Source organism: Oncorhynchus gorbuscha, linkage group LG01 (assembly GCF_021184085.1).
Source record: "Oncorhynchus gorbuscha isolate QuinsamMale2020 ecotype Even-year linkage group LG01, OgorEven_v1.0, whole genome shotgun sequence".
NCBI classification, from domain to species: Eukaryota; Metazoa; Chordata; class Actinopteri; order Salmoniformes; family Salmonidae; genus Oncorhynchus; species Oncorhynchus gorbuscha.
In genome coordinates this window covers 33,844,836-33,861,304 of record NC_060173.1, presented here as the reverse complement: position 1 = coordinate 33,861,304, position 16,469 = coordinate 33,844,836, and the positions used below count along the sequence as shown (strand labels likewise).

Sequence of the window (16,469 nt, the reverse complement as noted above, 5' to 3'; positions counted from 1 at the left end):
ATGTTGACATGATTACAGTCTTTATAAAATAAAATATAATTTCATCAATTACACATGGAAAAACATATTTGAGTGAACATTAGCAACCGATTAAACAGAAAGTGAATTCTCTCCTCCCGCTCTCCGGTTTTAGCTTGAGGCTAATTCAGAAATGGAGGAAGTGGATAGCTAGCTATTGGAAGCTACCATTAAACTTCCTATGAACGAAAGTCCACAATTCAAAAAATCCAATGAAAGCATGACTTGGGGGCTTCTCCAAAATGTCACCCGATCCATGATCGGATTCATGGCCGAAGTGTCGCATTTCAGTTTAGCCCGCAGTCTTCATGCCGCATAGAAAACTCCCCCAGAGCCGCAGAACGACCAAATCACAGCAACATGTAGCCTCCACAAACACCTTCAAAACTACTCTTTCCCATAGGCTTGAACTAACTACAACAGCATCGGTGGAAGACATGAGCTAAATACGGTAGCTCTATAGCTAGCTACAGTTAGCAGAGGTAGCACGCTCTTTCACTTACCTAGTTCACTTCCAGGCCAGTGATAATGCTAACGATCTCTGCTGGTGCTGCTGGCTGTTTGAGATGATTTAGAAGCCACGTTAATGGTAGGGACAGCATCCACTTTGAGAAGCAATTTCTTTCTGAAGCCCTCCTTCTATTGATAGCCGTGGAAGTTCTCAGTGATTAAATGTGCCCCGTAGACAGACGAGTAGACTCCCAATTCGCCCGCCTCATTTTCATACATTTATGCCACCTCCTTGAAAAAAATGTTTTTCAAATACAGCACTAGGGACATCCATGGTAAGCTGTGACCCATTGAGAAACTTAGTGAGGGGTAACTATCAGATACATATATGGGGAGAAAAACACAGAGAAAGTGTGAGAGATATGCATGCAGGTGTTTATAGTGGTGTTGGATCTTTAGGTTATACTGTACACAACATGGATTGACTAGATCTCAGCGGTGGGATGAAGGCATTGCCAAAGGAATGTCCCACCTCTTTCCATTATACCTCATTCAGAGCAGCTGTCTCACAGTCCTACAGTTTCTCACTGTGCTCTAAGGATATGGAGGTCAAACGGCCCCCCACCCCAGAGCGGCACACTCCTCCCTGAGAGAGCAGGGTGCCGGGTGCCGGGGGACTTTCTGACACGGTGCCAGGAGTGGGGCCTCTATTTCCTGGCTGGATGCTGTGATTATGCCAGGGATTGGGACCAGTGTTCCAAGGCCTGGTAAAACGTCAACTGATGTCTCTTACTGACAGGAGCACATGGTCAGACTACATCAAAGGAAGTGTTAAATTGCTGGAGCATTTCTCATGTAATACACTTGTGTTTTGTTCACTTTTGTGTGGCTTGTAAAATATTTAATTGCCTGCGTAGTTTACTGTAGTTTCAGACAAATTGGATACCCCAATGCCACATTGAACATATAGGCCAGCCTACTGTACCTAAATTAGGCACTCAGATGTGATAGGATTTCATTTGAGTGACAACAGGTTGAAATTGAGATGACGACATCTGATAGTGCCCTGTCTTTGGATTATTATAGCTAAATCATTGCTTAATAGTTTTTGGAAACCCAACCTCTGTCTGCTCAGGACATAGCGCTGCTTGTCAAGACCCAGATAATTTAGCTGTTACACATGGATGCATATTAGGCTATCTGAGGCTGAAGGACAACTACCAATGATGTTGTATATTCGCTACAGCATCTCACTGGGCGGCTGTTTCTCTGAGAGTTCTGATGTAGAGACACAGTACCGGTAATGATATTTTGTTTTCGTTATAATTTTTTGTATTATTAGATTACCCACTTAGCCATAGGGTTTCATGTTTTATCACCAGGGTTTCATGTTGTGATTCTTGTTGATGCTTTCATTGTCCGCCACCAGTCTTTTGACAAAGAATAAGGTTGTGTTCATATTCATGTCCTTGTACTAATCTGTTTGCATTGTCACTCTTTCCTTTTGAACTGTTGCATCTGTTTTGTGCTGTTTAACTTCTAGGATTAGAGACGTGAACAGAGTGTTAAACACTGGAGAAACAAAGAATGGAAAAACCCACAGAAAACAGTCTGTGGAAGTGATGAATTGTGTGTAGCATTAGCAAAGGCACCTGAAAGGCCTTGCTTGGCCCTGGTTAATAATTGCCATGCTGGTATACTAGACTTGTTAATATGAGCAGAGCTGCAAAGTTTCAGTTGGTGGAAAGAATGTGCATTAGTATGATGTGTTAAGGTAGACTACTTACACTATGGTTATTATTTCTATGCTCATAGACTATGATTTATACAATGTATATAATGGTAGAGAGGTGATGTGGAGGACACCATATTAGAAGGAAGATCCCTCTCCTCTGGGATATTTAGGGGACATTTACACTTTTAGTCCTTTTTTGTCCTGACCCTACTCATAGTGGACTGAGTCTGCATGCATTGAGTTAACTATTTCACCATTACTGGCGTGGCATTATCTTCCATGATTAATGCCTGTGTGAAGCCAGATATCACTACACTAATGTCAATGTCGCTTCCACATCCTCTTTCTCATATCAAGGAGGATGTCACACTGAGTTGGGTTGTCATGATGGTTGATTGTTCAGGCCTCTGTTCAGCAGCTGCAGAAGTGGCCGAGCACTCACCTCTGACCTTTTAATAAGGGAAGTGCTCTCCTGGGCCAGGGCCCAGGACTCTATTGCTATGTGTGATCAATCCGCACCATGCATCACGTTGAGTCTGACCACTCTGTTCACTTCTTAACTCCATGTGTGAAATCTGAGTAATTCTCTGACATCTACCACCCTCAGAGGAACTCAACATGTTGTTACAAAACCACAGTGTGAGTGATTCTCATGAAAGTCCAGGTTATATAGCTAAATAGTTGTATTGGTAGGAGAACAAAAACACAATGACTAGGTATATGTCTAGATTTCAGATTGTCATTTTTTAATTTTAGCCTTCTGTTTAAAATGCATTTATATTGATATACTAAGAATATGCTATTTGCTCTTTGTTTGATTATCATTCTACAATGTTACTTCACTCACATTATGTTAATATTTCTACTTGAATATTTGTTTGAGTTGAATGGTTGAAGTGAACTACCACAGTTGAAGTAGGAAGTTTACATACACCATAGCCAAATACATGTAAACTCAGTTTTTCACAATTCCTGACATTTAATTCCCTGTTTTAGGTCAGTTAGGATTAGCACTTTACTTTAAGAATGTGAAATGTCAGAATAATAGTAGAAATAAGTATTTATTTCAGCTTTTATTTCTCAATTAGTATTTGGTAGCATTGTCTTTAAATTGTTTAACTTGGGTCAAATGTTTTGGGTAGCCTTCCTCAAGCTTCCCGTAATAAGTTGGGTGAATTTTGGCCCATTCCTCCTGACAGAGCTGGTTTAACTGAGTCAGGTTTGTAGGCCTCCTTGCTCGCACACACTTCTTCAGTTCTGCCCACAAATGTTCTACAGGATTGAGGTCAGGGCTTTGTGATGGCCACTCCAATACCTTGACTTTGTTGTCCTTAAGCCATTTTGGCACAACTTTGGAAGTATGCTTGGGGTCATTGTCTATTTGGAAGACCCATTTGCAACCAAGCTTTAACTTTCTGACTAATGTCTTGAGATGTTGCTTCAATATATCCACATTGTTTTTCCTCCTCATGCTGCCATCTATTTTGTGAAGTGCACCAGTCCCTCCGGCAGCAAAGCACCCCCAAAACATGATGCTGCCACCGCCGTGCTTCACGTTTGGGATGGTGTTCTTCGGCTTGCAAGCCTCCCCTTTTTCCTCCAAACATAATGATGGTCATTATGGCTAAACATTACTATTTTTGTTTCATCAGACCCCATGTGCAGTTGCAAACCGTAGTCTGGCTTTTTTATGGCCGTTTGGAGCAGTGGCTTCTTCCTTGCTGAGCGGCCTTTCAGGTTATGTGGATATAGGACTCGTTTTACTGTGGATACAGATACTTTTGTACCTGTTTCCTCCAACATCTTCCCAAGGTCCCTTGCTGTTGTTCTGGGACTGATTTCCACTTTTCTCACCAAAGTATGTTCATCTCTAGGAGACAGAACGCGTATCCTTCCTGAGCGGTATGACGACTGTGTGGTCCCATGGTGTTTATTCTTGCATACTACAGTTTGTACAAATGAACGTTATACCTTCCGGCATTTGGAAATTACTCCCAAGGATGAACCAGACTTGTGGAGGTCTACAATGTATTTTCTGAGGTCTTGGCTCATTTCTTTTGATTTTCCCATGATGTCAAGCAAAGAGGCACTGAGTTTGAAGGTAGGCCTTGAAATACATTGTCACGACTTCTGCCGAAGTCGAAGCCTCTCCTTGTTCGGGCGGTACTCGGTGGTCGACGTCACCGGTCTTCTAGCCATCATTGATCCATTTTTCATTTTCCATTGTTTTTTTTGTCTTGTCTTCCTACACACCTGGTTTCAATCCCATTCATTACCTGTTGTGAATTTAACCCTCTGTTTCCCCTCATGTCTTTGTCAGAGATAGTTTGTATTTCAGTATTGTGTATATATTTTTGTATGGGTGCGGGTCGAGTCCTCGTACCTATTTTTGTTATTTGTTACATTTTAGTGTTTGGAGTATGTTTCGTTCATTGTTATTAAATAACTCCATTCTCCTGCGCCTGACTTCCCTGCCACCTATACACATGACTCTGACATACATCCACAGGTGCACCTCCAATTGACTCACATTATGTCAATTAGCCTATCAGAAGCTTCTAAAGCCATGACATAATTTTCTGGAATTTTCCAAGTTGTTTAAAGGCAGAGTCAACTTAGTGTATGTAAACCTCTGACCCACTGGGATTGTGATACAGTGAATTATAATTGAAATAATCTGACTGTAAACAATTGTTGGTCATATCATGTACAAAGTAGATATCCTAACCGACTTGCCAAAACTATACATTTGTGGAGTGGTTGAAAACGAGTTTTAATGACTCCAATCTTAGTGTATGTAAACTTCTGACTTTAACTGTATGTCCCATTCAAGTGATTCTCTTCCTTTGTTTGGATCTCTTGTCAAGGTCATCTTGCACTTGAATGCTATCTTTGTTTCCCCTCCACTTCATACAATGAAATACTGGAATCGATGAGCAACTTTGTAACCACACAATTCTTTGGGAAAAGAGTGTTTTATTGCAGTGGAAGATAGAAAGCTGTGTGTTGATCAATAATATTTCACGGCTGCTGTCCCCTGCGGTTTTGGTGGCTCAGCCAATTTGTGGTAGTAGGGGTCAGCTTCATCTGGAGTGGTGTTTACATTCTGGCCTTCCGCAGGCCATGTCCTCTACTCAATAGTGTCACACAGACACACACAGTGGACATCATACAGTCAGTCTGCTCCCTCCAAGATCTCTTACGTTCTGCATTCCAGTCAACCTACAGTGCCTAGCACGTTTGGAATGTCATTCTTCGGTTAGAAAAAGAGACAGAAGCATACAAAGACTAAGTTGATTGATTTGTTCCCTTGCCTGTTATGCTTATTAAGTTCTACACAGCACACACAATGAATGGTCCTTTATTTTCTAATGCTGTTCAAACGTATCACTGCAGAGATGTGTTACATTTTTGGGAAGTGAAAGTTACATCTGAATGTTACAATGCTGGAACTGTAATCAGTCTTTGTTGGGAACGCTGGAAGGAAAAACACCTGGACATAATTATACAGATATTCTCAGACGAGCACAGTAAGATTCATAGATATACTCATATTGATTTTGTAGACAGTTAGTGTCAAAGATATGACATATATTCCCTACAGTTTGAAATGAAACCAACTCATACAACTGTGTAATTGCATTATGGGCTGTTTCTGTCCATTGTTGTGATCATTAGAAGCATTCAGCATCCATGCTGGAGCTGGTCAACAGGGCTACAATTAAGTGTACCCCTTGTCTGTCATTGGTGCCAAATAACAGTAGCTTCCATGTCATCAACACTGCATTTGAAGCAGTTTACCTCAACCTTACCATAAAGACATGTGGCAACTAGGGTATGCAAAATGTGTCCTTCAAACACTAACACAAGTCATCATCACCACAGAAGGATCTCTTGAGTTCACTCAGTTTGAATGGCCTGTATTTGTTGATGTTGAGCAGTAGCATGAGTTTTGGCAGTGCTTCAATGTTGGGTAAACAGGAGATTCCAAAATTACACAAACAGGATATCCACACTTGCATTGGTAGTGATTGACTTTCAGTTGTAAGTAGAAACAATGATGTTCCAATAGCTGAAGAGAATAACCCTGTCAAAAGAGTAAATCTGAGCAATATAGCTCTTCTGTTCAGTTATCTTTCAACAGCAATTTGCCAGATGGGCATAAATTGGTTTAAATTGCTTCAGTAGTTACTGTATGAATTAGTCCGAAGGGACACTGCACAGTGGTACAGGCAGTGTGGCTGCAAGTCTAACAGTGTTTCCTACTATCTTCCTGGATGAACAGGGCTTAACTTGGAATGCTAGCTGTGTAAACACAGTGCACAATAACATGATAACACAGTCTCCATTTGGAGGCACAAGATTTCTGTCAATTTGGAGATCAGTGAAGCAGGGACAGTAAGAGGGGGTGATCTTTCTTGCTTTAGGTCCCCATTTTTGTTCAATGGTCTTTTTCATTCTTAAACGTCAATCGATTCTGTCCATTTCAGTTCTCTCCATGGATCGATATGAAACTGAGGAAAGAAAGAAATCCAAAGGTGTCAATGGCTCCTGCAATCTTGAGGTAATAATAGCAGGGGGTCTAAGGAGCTGTGCTCTCTGCCAATAACTGCTGGCTTAAGCTGGGGAAGAAATGGCTGCTATTTTCTGCTGTTTGACTCAATGTGCTGTGTCAGGACCTCTTGAACACACTCTCACCACTGACTGGTTCATCTAACAGGCTGGACATGTGAGGATATCAGGCCAATAGCCTATATTAGCAGTAGTATGTGTGTCTGTGTGTCTGTGTGTGTGATATGAAGTCCATTACCTCCTGGACTGTCATTGATGTCAGTATTGTGTGTGGCATGTGGTGGGGGATGAACAACTGACCACAGAGCCTCTTTGGCCACACCCACACTGTGTCTGTCTCTGTGTCTGTGTTCTCTCTCCATCTCTCTGAGAAACACATGCTGCAGGAGGAGGACTGTTCACATAGCAGTTTTTATGCTGCTTCTATTATAACGGCCCTATAAAATCAGTTATATATTGCCTAATTCCATTTCCGTTTTCCCCTGTTTCTTTCTGATTTTCGCTCTCAAAATCACACTTTTTTAAATATAAAACTGGATGTTGTAAGTACTCAACAATGCTTAAACCACATCAGGAGGAGGGGGGGGGGGTGTAGTTACCATTTGAATTCCAGTGCTCAACTAGCAAGAGTTTGTTGTTTGGAGTTTTTTTTTGTAGCACACGCGGATTGACGCAAATAATCATGTTATCATTCTGCCAGGTATGCATGGGCTACTTTGTAGTTAACATTGAATTAAGAAGGTTTTTGGGAAAGCCTTTCCATCTACCAGAAGACTTAGCTTCGTCACTAACGGCTACACCGAGTGGTAGACACCCACCTGCTTTGCACATTAGCAACAGTCATCAAAATTGTTTTAAAACCAATTCTATTAAATGCAACAGTTGGACCATGGCTGAAGATACTCCAAATGTTATAATCCATCAGATATTGACTGAATTCTAGCACATAAAATGTTTACTGGCACAGACAAATAATGAATGGAGTTCAGGGAATTTGGTGGGATTTCAGGTGTTTAATTATTATTATTTTTTCTTAGAATGCACTCATGCATTTTCTTATTGTAGCAGGTATCTTTTTAATATTTTGTGTTAAATTATAATGATATGTGCCTCATTTGCATAAACACACTCGGTGTATTTGCATTTATGATTGAAAGAACATCAAGGTTTAGAACAGGGCTGCAACCACCAAAGACTGCCTCTGTCTACCCTACCTGCACATACTTGCTGTGTCTAGACTGGCTCATTAATTACTGTTGTTGTTACGCTCTCTTGCATAATTCAACAAGTCTGTCAATAGCAGGACACCCTTACATTAAAAATCAACACGCTTGGTTCTAGATTACACCTATCTAAACATATAGATTTTTGTACTTTTTATCTCCCAAATTTCGGGATCTCCAATTGGTAGTTACAGTCTTGTCCCATCGCTGCAACTCTCATAAGGACTCGGGAGAGGCAAAGGTCGAGAGCCATGCGTCCTCCGACGACCCTGCCAAGGCTCACTGCTTTCCTCTGACACACTGGAAGCCAGCCGCACTAATGTGTCAGAGGAAACACTGTACAACTGGCGACCGAGGTCAGCTTGCAGGCGCCCGGCCCGCCACAAGGAGTCGCTAGAGCACGATGTGACAAGGACATCCTGGCTGATCAAACCCTCCCCTAAACCGAACGATGCTGGGCCAATTGTGCGCCTCCTCATGGGTCTCCCGGGTTGCGGCCGGCTGCGACACAGCCCGGGATCTTACCCGGATGCCTGTAGCACTATGATGCATTGCCTTAGACTGCTGCGCCACTAGGGAGGCCCTTATCTAAACATACTTTACATTGTTTGCGAGATCAGACATAATATCACTATAATCTGTGTGTTAATTTTCAGAAGTAGCTTTCATTTCAGCGCATCTACTTTGTAAACATTTCAACTGTATTAAATTATTGCTTGTAGTGTAGTGTTGAGACGGTGCTTTAAATCCCAGATGAAGCATTCTTATAGATACAACGGTAAGACAATGTATTCCATTGAGCCCATTTCAGACATTACCAGGGTGTGTTTGACAGGTCATTATATACATTTCTGCAGTGGGAACATTTACGGGGAAAAATGACAGGCAGATTTTACACCCCTCAAACACAGAAAATAGATGGCTGAAAAATACAGATCCTCAGGTGGGCGGGGCATGCACGTTGCTATGCACATACACAGACAGGGAATTCTGTTTGCCTCCTGAAAGTTACAGGAAATGCAAATCATTGTGCATTCTTCATGTCTTATGATGAACTGGGGCAAATGTATTAATATTCAATACGTTTTAATGTCTGGATTCTTTGAGTTCATCGGCGTTTTCTGCATCACAGATTTTATTGGGCCCTACATTTATCTAAAGAGGAATTTATTGTGACAGTTTGGTTTGAATGTAATCAGCTTGAGCAGATGTCTACCAGCAACAAGTCCACCTTTTCACTCTCAATAACATTGCTGTAAGGAATCTATAATGACCTTTTGTTAGGAGCTGAATATCAACCTGCTATGCTACCACCTATGCATGTACACACAGATGCACACATTCAAACACACACACATGACACCCGTTAGAATAACACTTAGATACATAATACTAGTAACATTAACATTAACAATAACAGTAACCTTCAGTAACAATCAACAACACTGGGCGTTAATTACAGTATTAAAGCATCTGCCATTAATGACCACTGACTATTAACAGTGCATTCATGGTGGTGTGTGCAGGGGGAAGAGCCCACCAGTGACAGAGTGCTGCTGTTACAGGGAGCTGCTCCTCTCCCCAGCCCTCTCCTCTCCTTTCCTCTCCTACCCTTCCACAGGAGCAGCCTATGATGTAATGTGCCTGCCACTGATAGAGCAACCCCCTCTCCTGCTTTTGATTTCCCCCTCCCCTTCCTATTCGCTGACTGCTGCTGCTGAGGCTGCTGGTAGTGGTGGTAGTGGCTCAGTCTGCGTGCCGAGCCCTGGTTTGGTTCAGCTGCAGCCCTGGGCATCTCTGGGGATCCCTGCAGAGCTTCTGTTACTCTGTCACCGCCTGACTGGGAGCTACTGGTACAGACCACCGCAAGACCTTGTCCTCTATTGCTCAAGGTAACTCGTCTGGCTCACCACAAAGGAATATATTGTAAAGAGCGAGGAAGGGAGAGAGAGACAGAAAGAAGGAGAGAGGAAGGACAGAAACCTGGCTTGGTGTCCAGTCAACTGCTGAATGAATCGGTCTGTGCAGTGAAAGCTTTTTGTCGCTGTAGTGCTGGCTGCCATGGCAATAGATTGAATTCTGCTCCCTGTGGCTTCTGCTGTCGCACCCCCACTCCCTCTCTCTCTGCCTCCCTCTCTGTGCATGTAGGAAGGTGTTGGTTATCTTGGTTAAGATGTGATGGATTCCTGTGCTGTCTCAAAGCTAATTCAGCATGTCTAGTGGAGAGCTACATTGGAAAGATGATTCCTGTTTCCCAGGCAGATTTTCTGGGGAATAACTAAGCTTTCTTCTCCGTTATTTAGGAGTAAGCATTTTTTCCTAAAAGAACAGGGATATAAGTTTACTGTTATTTTTTTTGCTGTACTTCGACATCTTCATTTTACTATAACAATGTATTTTAGGTTGTTAGTTTTGAGTGGAATAATGATGTTTTCTGTCTATTTTCAATATAGTATTTTTTTTGTTTCTGAAAATGTGGGTGTGTGCATGGACAATGTGTGATACAGTTGGAGTAATCTGCATGAATGCAGATTATTTCCATTTAGGTCAATGATTGTTTCAAAAGTGGAGGTAGATGGATGACGTACGGGTTTTATGCATCGTGCTTACGTCACCACTTTGTCAAAAATATCCTCAGCGTTTGGATTTCTGGTGCAGCGTTTGGATTTCTGGTTCAAATTGCATTTAGCTTGTGAATTCTTACTGGTTACCTGGGCTAAACTCTGGTACTTGGTCTGATGCAATGTTAATATTTCATGTCTCGCCTGCTTCACATGTGGATGTGTTCATAACTAATTCATCCAAAGGATTTTCCTCTTCTACTGTCAGAGGAGAATACCTCCACCCATCTGTACCCACTAACCCCTCTATGTAATGAAGGCGTTTAATATGATCACTTATTCTCTTACTATGTTGCTTGACATTCAGGCCACTATATTGGTACTGTTTTAACAATTTGGAAATGATTTCCTCAGATTTTCCGATCATCCATTTCTATACACCCTAAAACAAAACACAAAAAGGTGTGAATATTGGGGGGTCCTTTGTGCAGAGAGGATCTCCTGTAGAGAATAATCCCCTGCTTTGATTGGTCAGGTAACATCATGTGGGTTGTTGGGGGGTCATCCTAGGATTTCTTCATGGGAGAGGTCATGTTCACAGGGAAGGTAATTGGCTCCTTGAGCTGTACCATACATAGCATCCAGCCTGCATACAGCAATACGCTTCAGGGGGCAGGCTGTACTCTGCATGCGTGACATACTGTAGAGAGCTGGAATTAAATTCAAGCTTTCCTTTTGTCATTTTGACCTTCATTTTTATTGCCTGATGGACAAAGTGACGTTAACAGAGAATGGGCCAATGAAGAGCTCATTAATGTGTTATTTTAGCCAAAGGATCGTGCCCTGTGAGTGGTCTCACCCGGAATCTCTTTACTCAGAAATCACCACCCCTTTGCAGAGAAGGTGGCACTATTGATCTGTGGGTTTAAAAAATGCTGATCTTACACCAGTATGATCTCTTCCAAGGAGGTGATTCTGTAAATGAAGGGCTTTGCTCATTGCACCTTGTTAGCTGAATACAGCAACATGACAGCAGGTGTTTTTTGTGTGAAACCATAAATAGTCTTGTTATGGAAATGCTTTCCAATTAAGAGAGTAGCAAGGGAAGACCTGTCTGTCTCTGAGATGTGGTGGGTTACTCTACACGACAGTTTACACATACTCATACCTTAGTCACGGAGAAAGCCTGATGTGGTCACAGGGGTTGCTCAGACAGTTGACTCCCGATGGTGTAGTATCTTACTACTATAGCCTACAACTCAAGGTTGAGGGTTGGATATTATAGAGAGCAGCCCTTTTATGTTGAGGTTATGTCCTTATTGTAAAAAATGTATTAGCATATTCATGTATATGGTATTGTATGTGGTCAATAGTATAACATTTATAAAGTTAATATGTCTGACCTTTAAACAGTATTTGAATTGGCTTCTCAGGCCTATTATTTAAAGGCAGAATCGAATGACTATTTTACAAGCTGAACTCCAGCAGCAGAATCAATATGCTGTACTTCATTCTTTACAGAGCCTTTTTTAGGACTATTTCGCATTCTTTTTGCTTCAGACTACACATCAGTCTGTTGTGCTGAATATAAGCTGTTAGTCATTTATTTTCATTAGTCAGAGTTAATTAGTGCTTTATTTCAGCCCCCCAGAGGCCTGCCTTGTATTAGAGCCTTCCGTTTGCTTTGAAGCAGCTGGGTTCCTGGATTCACCAGGTTTTCATATAAGTGCTGACCTCCCCTGCTCCCCAGAAGCTCCTTGCTGGCCCCCACCCACCTCAGAGTAGAGCACCACAGCAGCCCCACATAACCCACCACCAGGGAAAGGTTTGCACTGGTTTTAAGTATTTAAAATGACCTTTCTGCTGAGTTATAGTCAGCACTCCTTTAAAACATTTTTTTCTCAAAATAGCATTTCAAACCAATTTTCTTTGTCCTTGGTCAAGTCAGATGATCAGGTAACACCCCTGGCCCTAATAATAACTACAGTGGACAGTATCAGATCACTGGCCAGGAGAGAGCAGAGCGATTTGCTTAATTCATTTCTCTCTATTGGAGTAATGAGGACATGCAATTTTGTTGCATACCATTAGAGAGATTATAGTTGCGGAGATATGAAAGGGAGCCACTGCTGTCTTTGATATGGGCATGGAGGGCCACCTGAGGAGCACAGGTGTTTTTCTCTCCCCAATAGCCCATCTGAATATTGAGTAGGTGCTTGTTCTAGTGAAGCAGAACATAGATTCTCAGTACTGATGAAGAGAGATGCGGAAACTGTTCCACTACTAACTCGATTAACTGTTTGTTATTCGTAACTATTCAATATTTCACAGCAGCGATTATGTCACAAATGTAGATGCTCTATATCCGATGAAACAGAGAGCGGAAAGAGAATGTTTGAGAGAGATGGATGATGCAAACAGCTGATACGGTGACCAGATGACAGACGGGGCCGGAGACAGAGAGGGATGTTGTTAGACTGACGAGTAATGGGAGTGACATAATGTATCTTGAGACAGAGTAGCATACATGGAATCAGCATTCAAATGAAAGGACATGTCATGTAGTGAGTCACACAGATTATCATAAAGCTTCTCTCACAGCACATCCTGGGATGGAGTGGTGGGATTGCCAACCTGCTAGAGGGCATGGGTCGCGGTCCACACTACACCCGTCCTTAGGAGATACAGTGGAATTATTGGTGATGGAATAAGGCTTCTGGTCAGGGAATTGCTGTTTTATAATGCAATATTATAATAATGCTGTTGGGTAGATGGAGGATTTGTCTTCAATGGCTAGTGACAGGCTATGCCATGCCACCATACTGATGTTATTAGGTTGATACTGTCGGAGTGAATTTCCAAAATAGCTCAAGGTTACATTTCATCATCCCGAGCAGAAACAGGCCATACATTACCCTTCACCTAGCCCTGTGATGACATCATCAACCATCTGAGAAGTGACTGGCTACTGGCTACAGCTCTCAGGTTAAGATGAGTCATTCATCCCCACTATTGTGATACAGTGCCACTCCTGTCTGTACTTTTCCAGAGAACAAAAATATCTGTGTTCACAGTAATAACGCTGACCTGTGAGAAGAATGGATTAGGTTCAGTTCTAATTTGCAAATACACTTGTGTTAAAATCATGTTCTGTTTTTAACATGCTCTAATTCAGTATTCAACACTTTGCTTCTTGGTATAGTGTGAATAGAGGTAAACCATCACTCTTTTCAATGTGCTGGTGACAAGTTCAGATGTGATCTAAAGGACAGTTTTGTCATTAAGTTTTAACCTGAGAACAGAGAGAATGTGAGTAGAGACCTCGGGTTCATAGTATCTGTATCATGACATCATTCAATAACGTTATGAATACCTGTATGGTGTTCTTTTCTGAAATGATACTGAGGGGAGGTCAAGTGGTGCCATGTTATTGAGGCCGGTGCCCATGTACAGAGTCAATGTACATGGGCACCGGTTAGTCGAGGTAATTGAGGGGGGGTAGGTGGGGGGGGTCTGGATGCTCTCGATGGTGCAGGTGCAGCTGTAGAAACTTTTGAGGAACTGAGGATTCATGACAAATCGTTTCAGTCTCCTGAGGGGGAATAGGTTTTGTCGTGCCCTCTTCACAACTGTCTTGGTGTGCTTAGACCATGATAGTTTGTTGGTGATGTGGACACCAAGGAACTTGAAGCTCTCAACTTGCTCCACTACAGCCCCGTCGATGAGAATGGGGACGTGCTCGGTCCTCCTTTTCCTGTAGTCCACAATCATTTCCTTTGTCTTGATCACGTTGAGGGAGAGGTTGTTTTCCTGGCACCACATGGCAGGTCTCTGACCTCCTGCCTATAGGCGGTCTCATTGTTGTCGGTGATCAGGCCTACCACTGTTGTGTCATCTGCAAACTTAATGATGGTGTTGGAGTCGTGCCTGGCCATACAGTCATGAGAGAACAAGGAGTACAGGAGGGGATTGAGCATGCACCCTGAGGGGCTCCAGTGTTGAGGATCAGCGTGGTGGGTGTGTTGTTACCTACCCTTACCACCTGGGGGCGGCCTGTCAGGAAGACTAGGATTCAGTTGCAGAGAGAGGTGTTTAGTCCCAAGGTCCTTAGCTTATTGATGAGCTTTGAGGGCACTATGGTGTTGAACACTGAGCTGTAGGCAATGAATAGCATTTTCACATAGGTGTTCTTTTTGTCCAGGTGAGAAAGGGCAGTGTGGAGTTCTGGATCCACATTCCTTTTAAAGGACATTCCATAAAGATTCTTACTGCTAATGGCTGGGAATGGTATAATCCTTACATATGCAGTGCACACCAGACAAAGACTTTCTAATCCTTACAACAGACCAAGACTTTCTAATCCTTACACCAGACCAAGACTTTCTAATCCTTACACCAGACCATGACTTTCTAATACTTACACCAGACCAAGACTTTCTAATCCTTACACCAGACCAAGACTTTCTAATCCTTACACCAGACCAAGACTTTCTAATCCTTACACCAGACCAAGACTTTCTAATCCTTACACCAGACCAAGACTTTCTAACCAGACCAAGACTTTCTAATCCTTACACCAGACCAAGACTTTCTAATCCTTACACCAGACCAAGACTTTCTAATCCTTACACCAGACCAAGACTTTCTAATCCTTACACCAGACCAAGACTTTTAATCTTACACCAGACCAAGACTTTCTAATCCTTACACCAGACCAAGACTTTCTAATCCTTACACCAGACCAAGACCAAGACTTTCTAATCCTTACACCAGACCAAGACTTTCTAATCCTTACACCAGACCAAGACTTTCTAATCCTTACACCAGACCAAGACTTTCTAATCCTTACACCAGACCAAGACTTTCTAATCCTTACACCAGACCAAGACTTTCTAATCCTTACACCAGACCAAGACTTTCTAATCCTTACACCTGACCAAGACTTTCTAATCCTTACACCAGACCAAGACTTTCTAATCCTTACACCAGACCAAGACTTTCTAAATTCCATACCATGATGATGGTGTGTGTCTGCTGAAGTCAAGGTGAGATGGAGGGACAGAGAGAGAGGTTTCTACACAGCTGTCTGTAACAGGTTCACACCACATCAATCACAAATGTTTCTCCAGATAAAAATATTAGTGTTTTGTAACATTGGAGGAGCAAAGAGTGGAGATGTTTATATTGTGTGGTTAGAGGTGAAACCCAAACCTTATCCTGAGGATAATGTGGTCTTTAATATCATCAAATAATCTCTGACCACAGAGGTAACATTGAGCAGCTAGCCTATATCTCTTGTCTTATTGGTCCTGTCAGCCACACTAGTGAAATAGAGACCTGTTATCTGGTGTTTTCTCATTAGGCTAATATGTGTAACACAGACTTTTATCATTGTGCTGTAATTTGTACACTGTTTGTAATTAATTTATACAAAGTGACCTGTCAGCATTTCCTCTTGGTGTGAGATGCACAGAAAATACAAATATGTCTTATGCCTTCTATTTCACGGGTACCGTTATGTGAAATGAGTCTTTTGGTTAGCCTATCTGCATTCCCTCCATACAGTAGCATATGTAGACTGGAACGACTCCAGATGGAGTCCAGCGAGATCTGGTCAATCTATTAATGGGATACCAGACAACAGAAAGAGCCCTCATGATCACCTCTGTCTCCATTTGTTTAACTAGTTTGATCCATGTTTAGACGTCTGCCTGCCTCGGTGAGAGGTTCCTTCTGAGACGTCTGGTATAGGCAAGGACAGGTGATCTAACTCAACTATAGAGGTACACTGTCTGTCTGGCTTCAGAAGTCTTCTTATAGTACAGGACTGACAGACTGAACGTGTAACAACCAGCCGGTGTCCAGAGTCTGTAAATAAGACGGCTGTAGGCGAGCCTTGCCATAGTAGTC

The 16,469-nt window shown here is 42.2% G+C and overlaps 1 protein-coding gene across 2 annotated transcripts in view; it reads left to right on the top strand.

Moving 5' to 3' along the window:
* The first annotated feature begins 9,758 nt into the window (after positions 1-9,758).
* The window catches only part of LOC124036366 (semaphorin-4B-like), a 103,228-nt gene continuing 96,517 nt past the window's right edge, over positions 9,759-16,469 (top strand). The window contains exon 1 of one of the 2 annotated variants that reach the window (XM_046350878.1): positions 9,759-9,890. The gene's annotated coding sequence lies outside the window, so the exon portion shown is untranslated. The remainder of the gene's footprint in view (positions 9,891-16,469) is intronic. The other variant, XM_046350897.1, reaches the window with a different exon arrangement.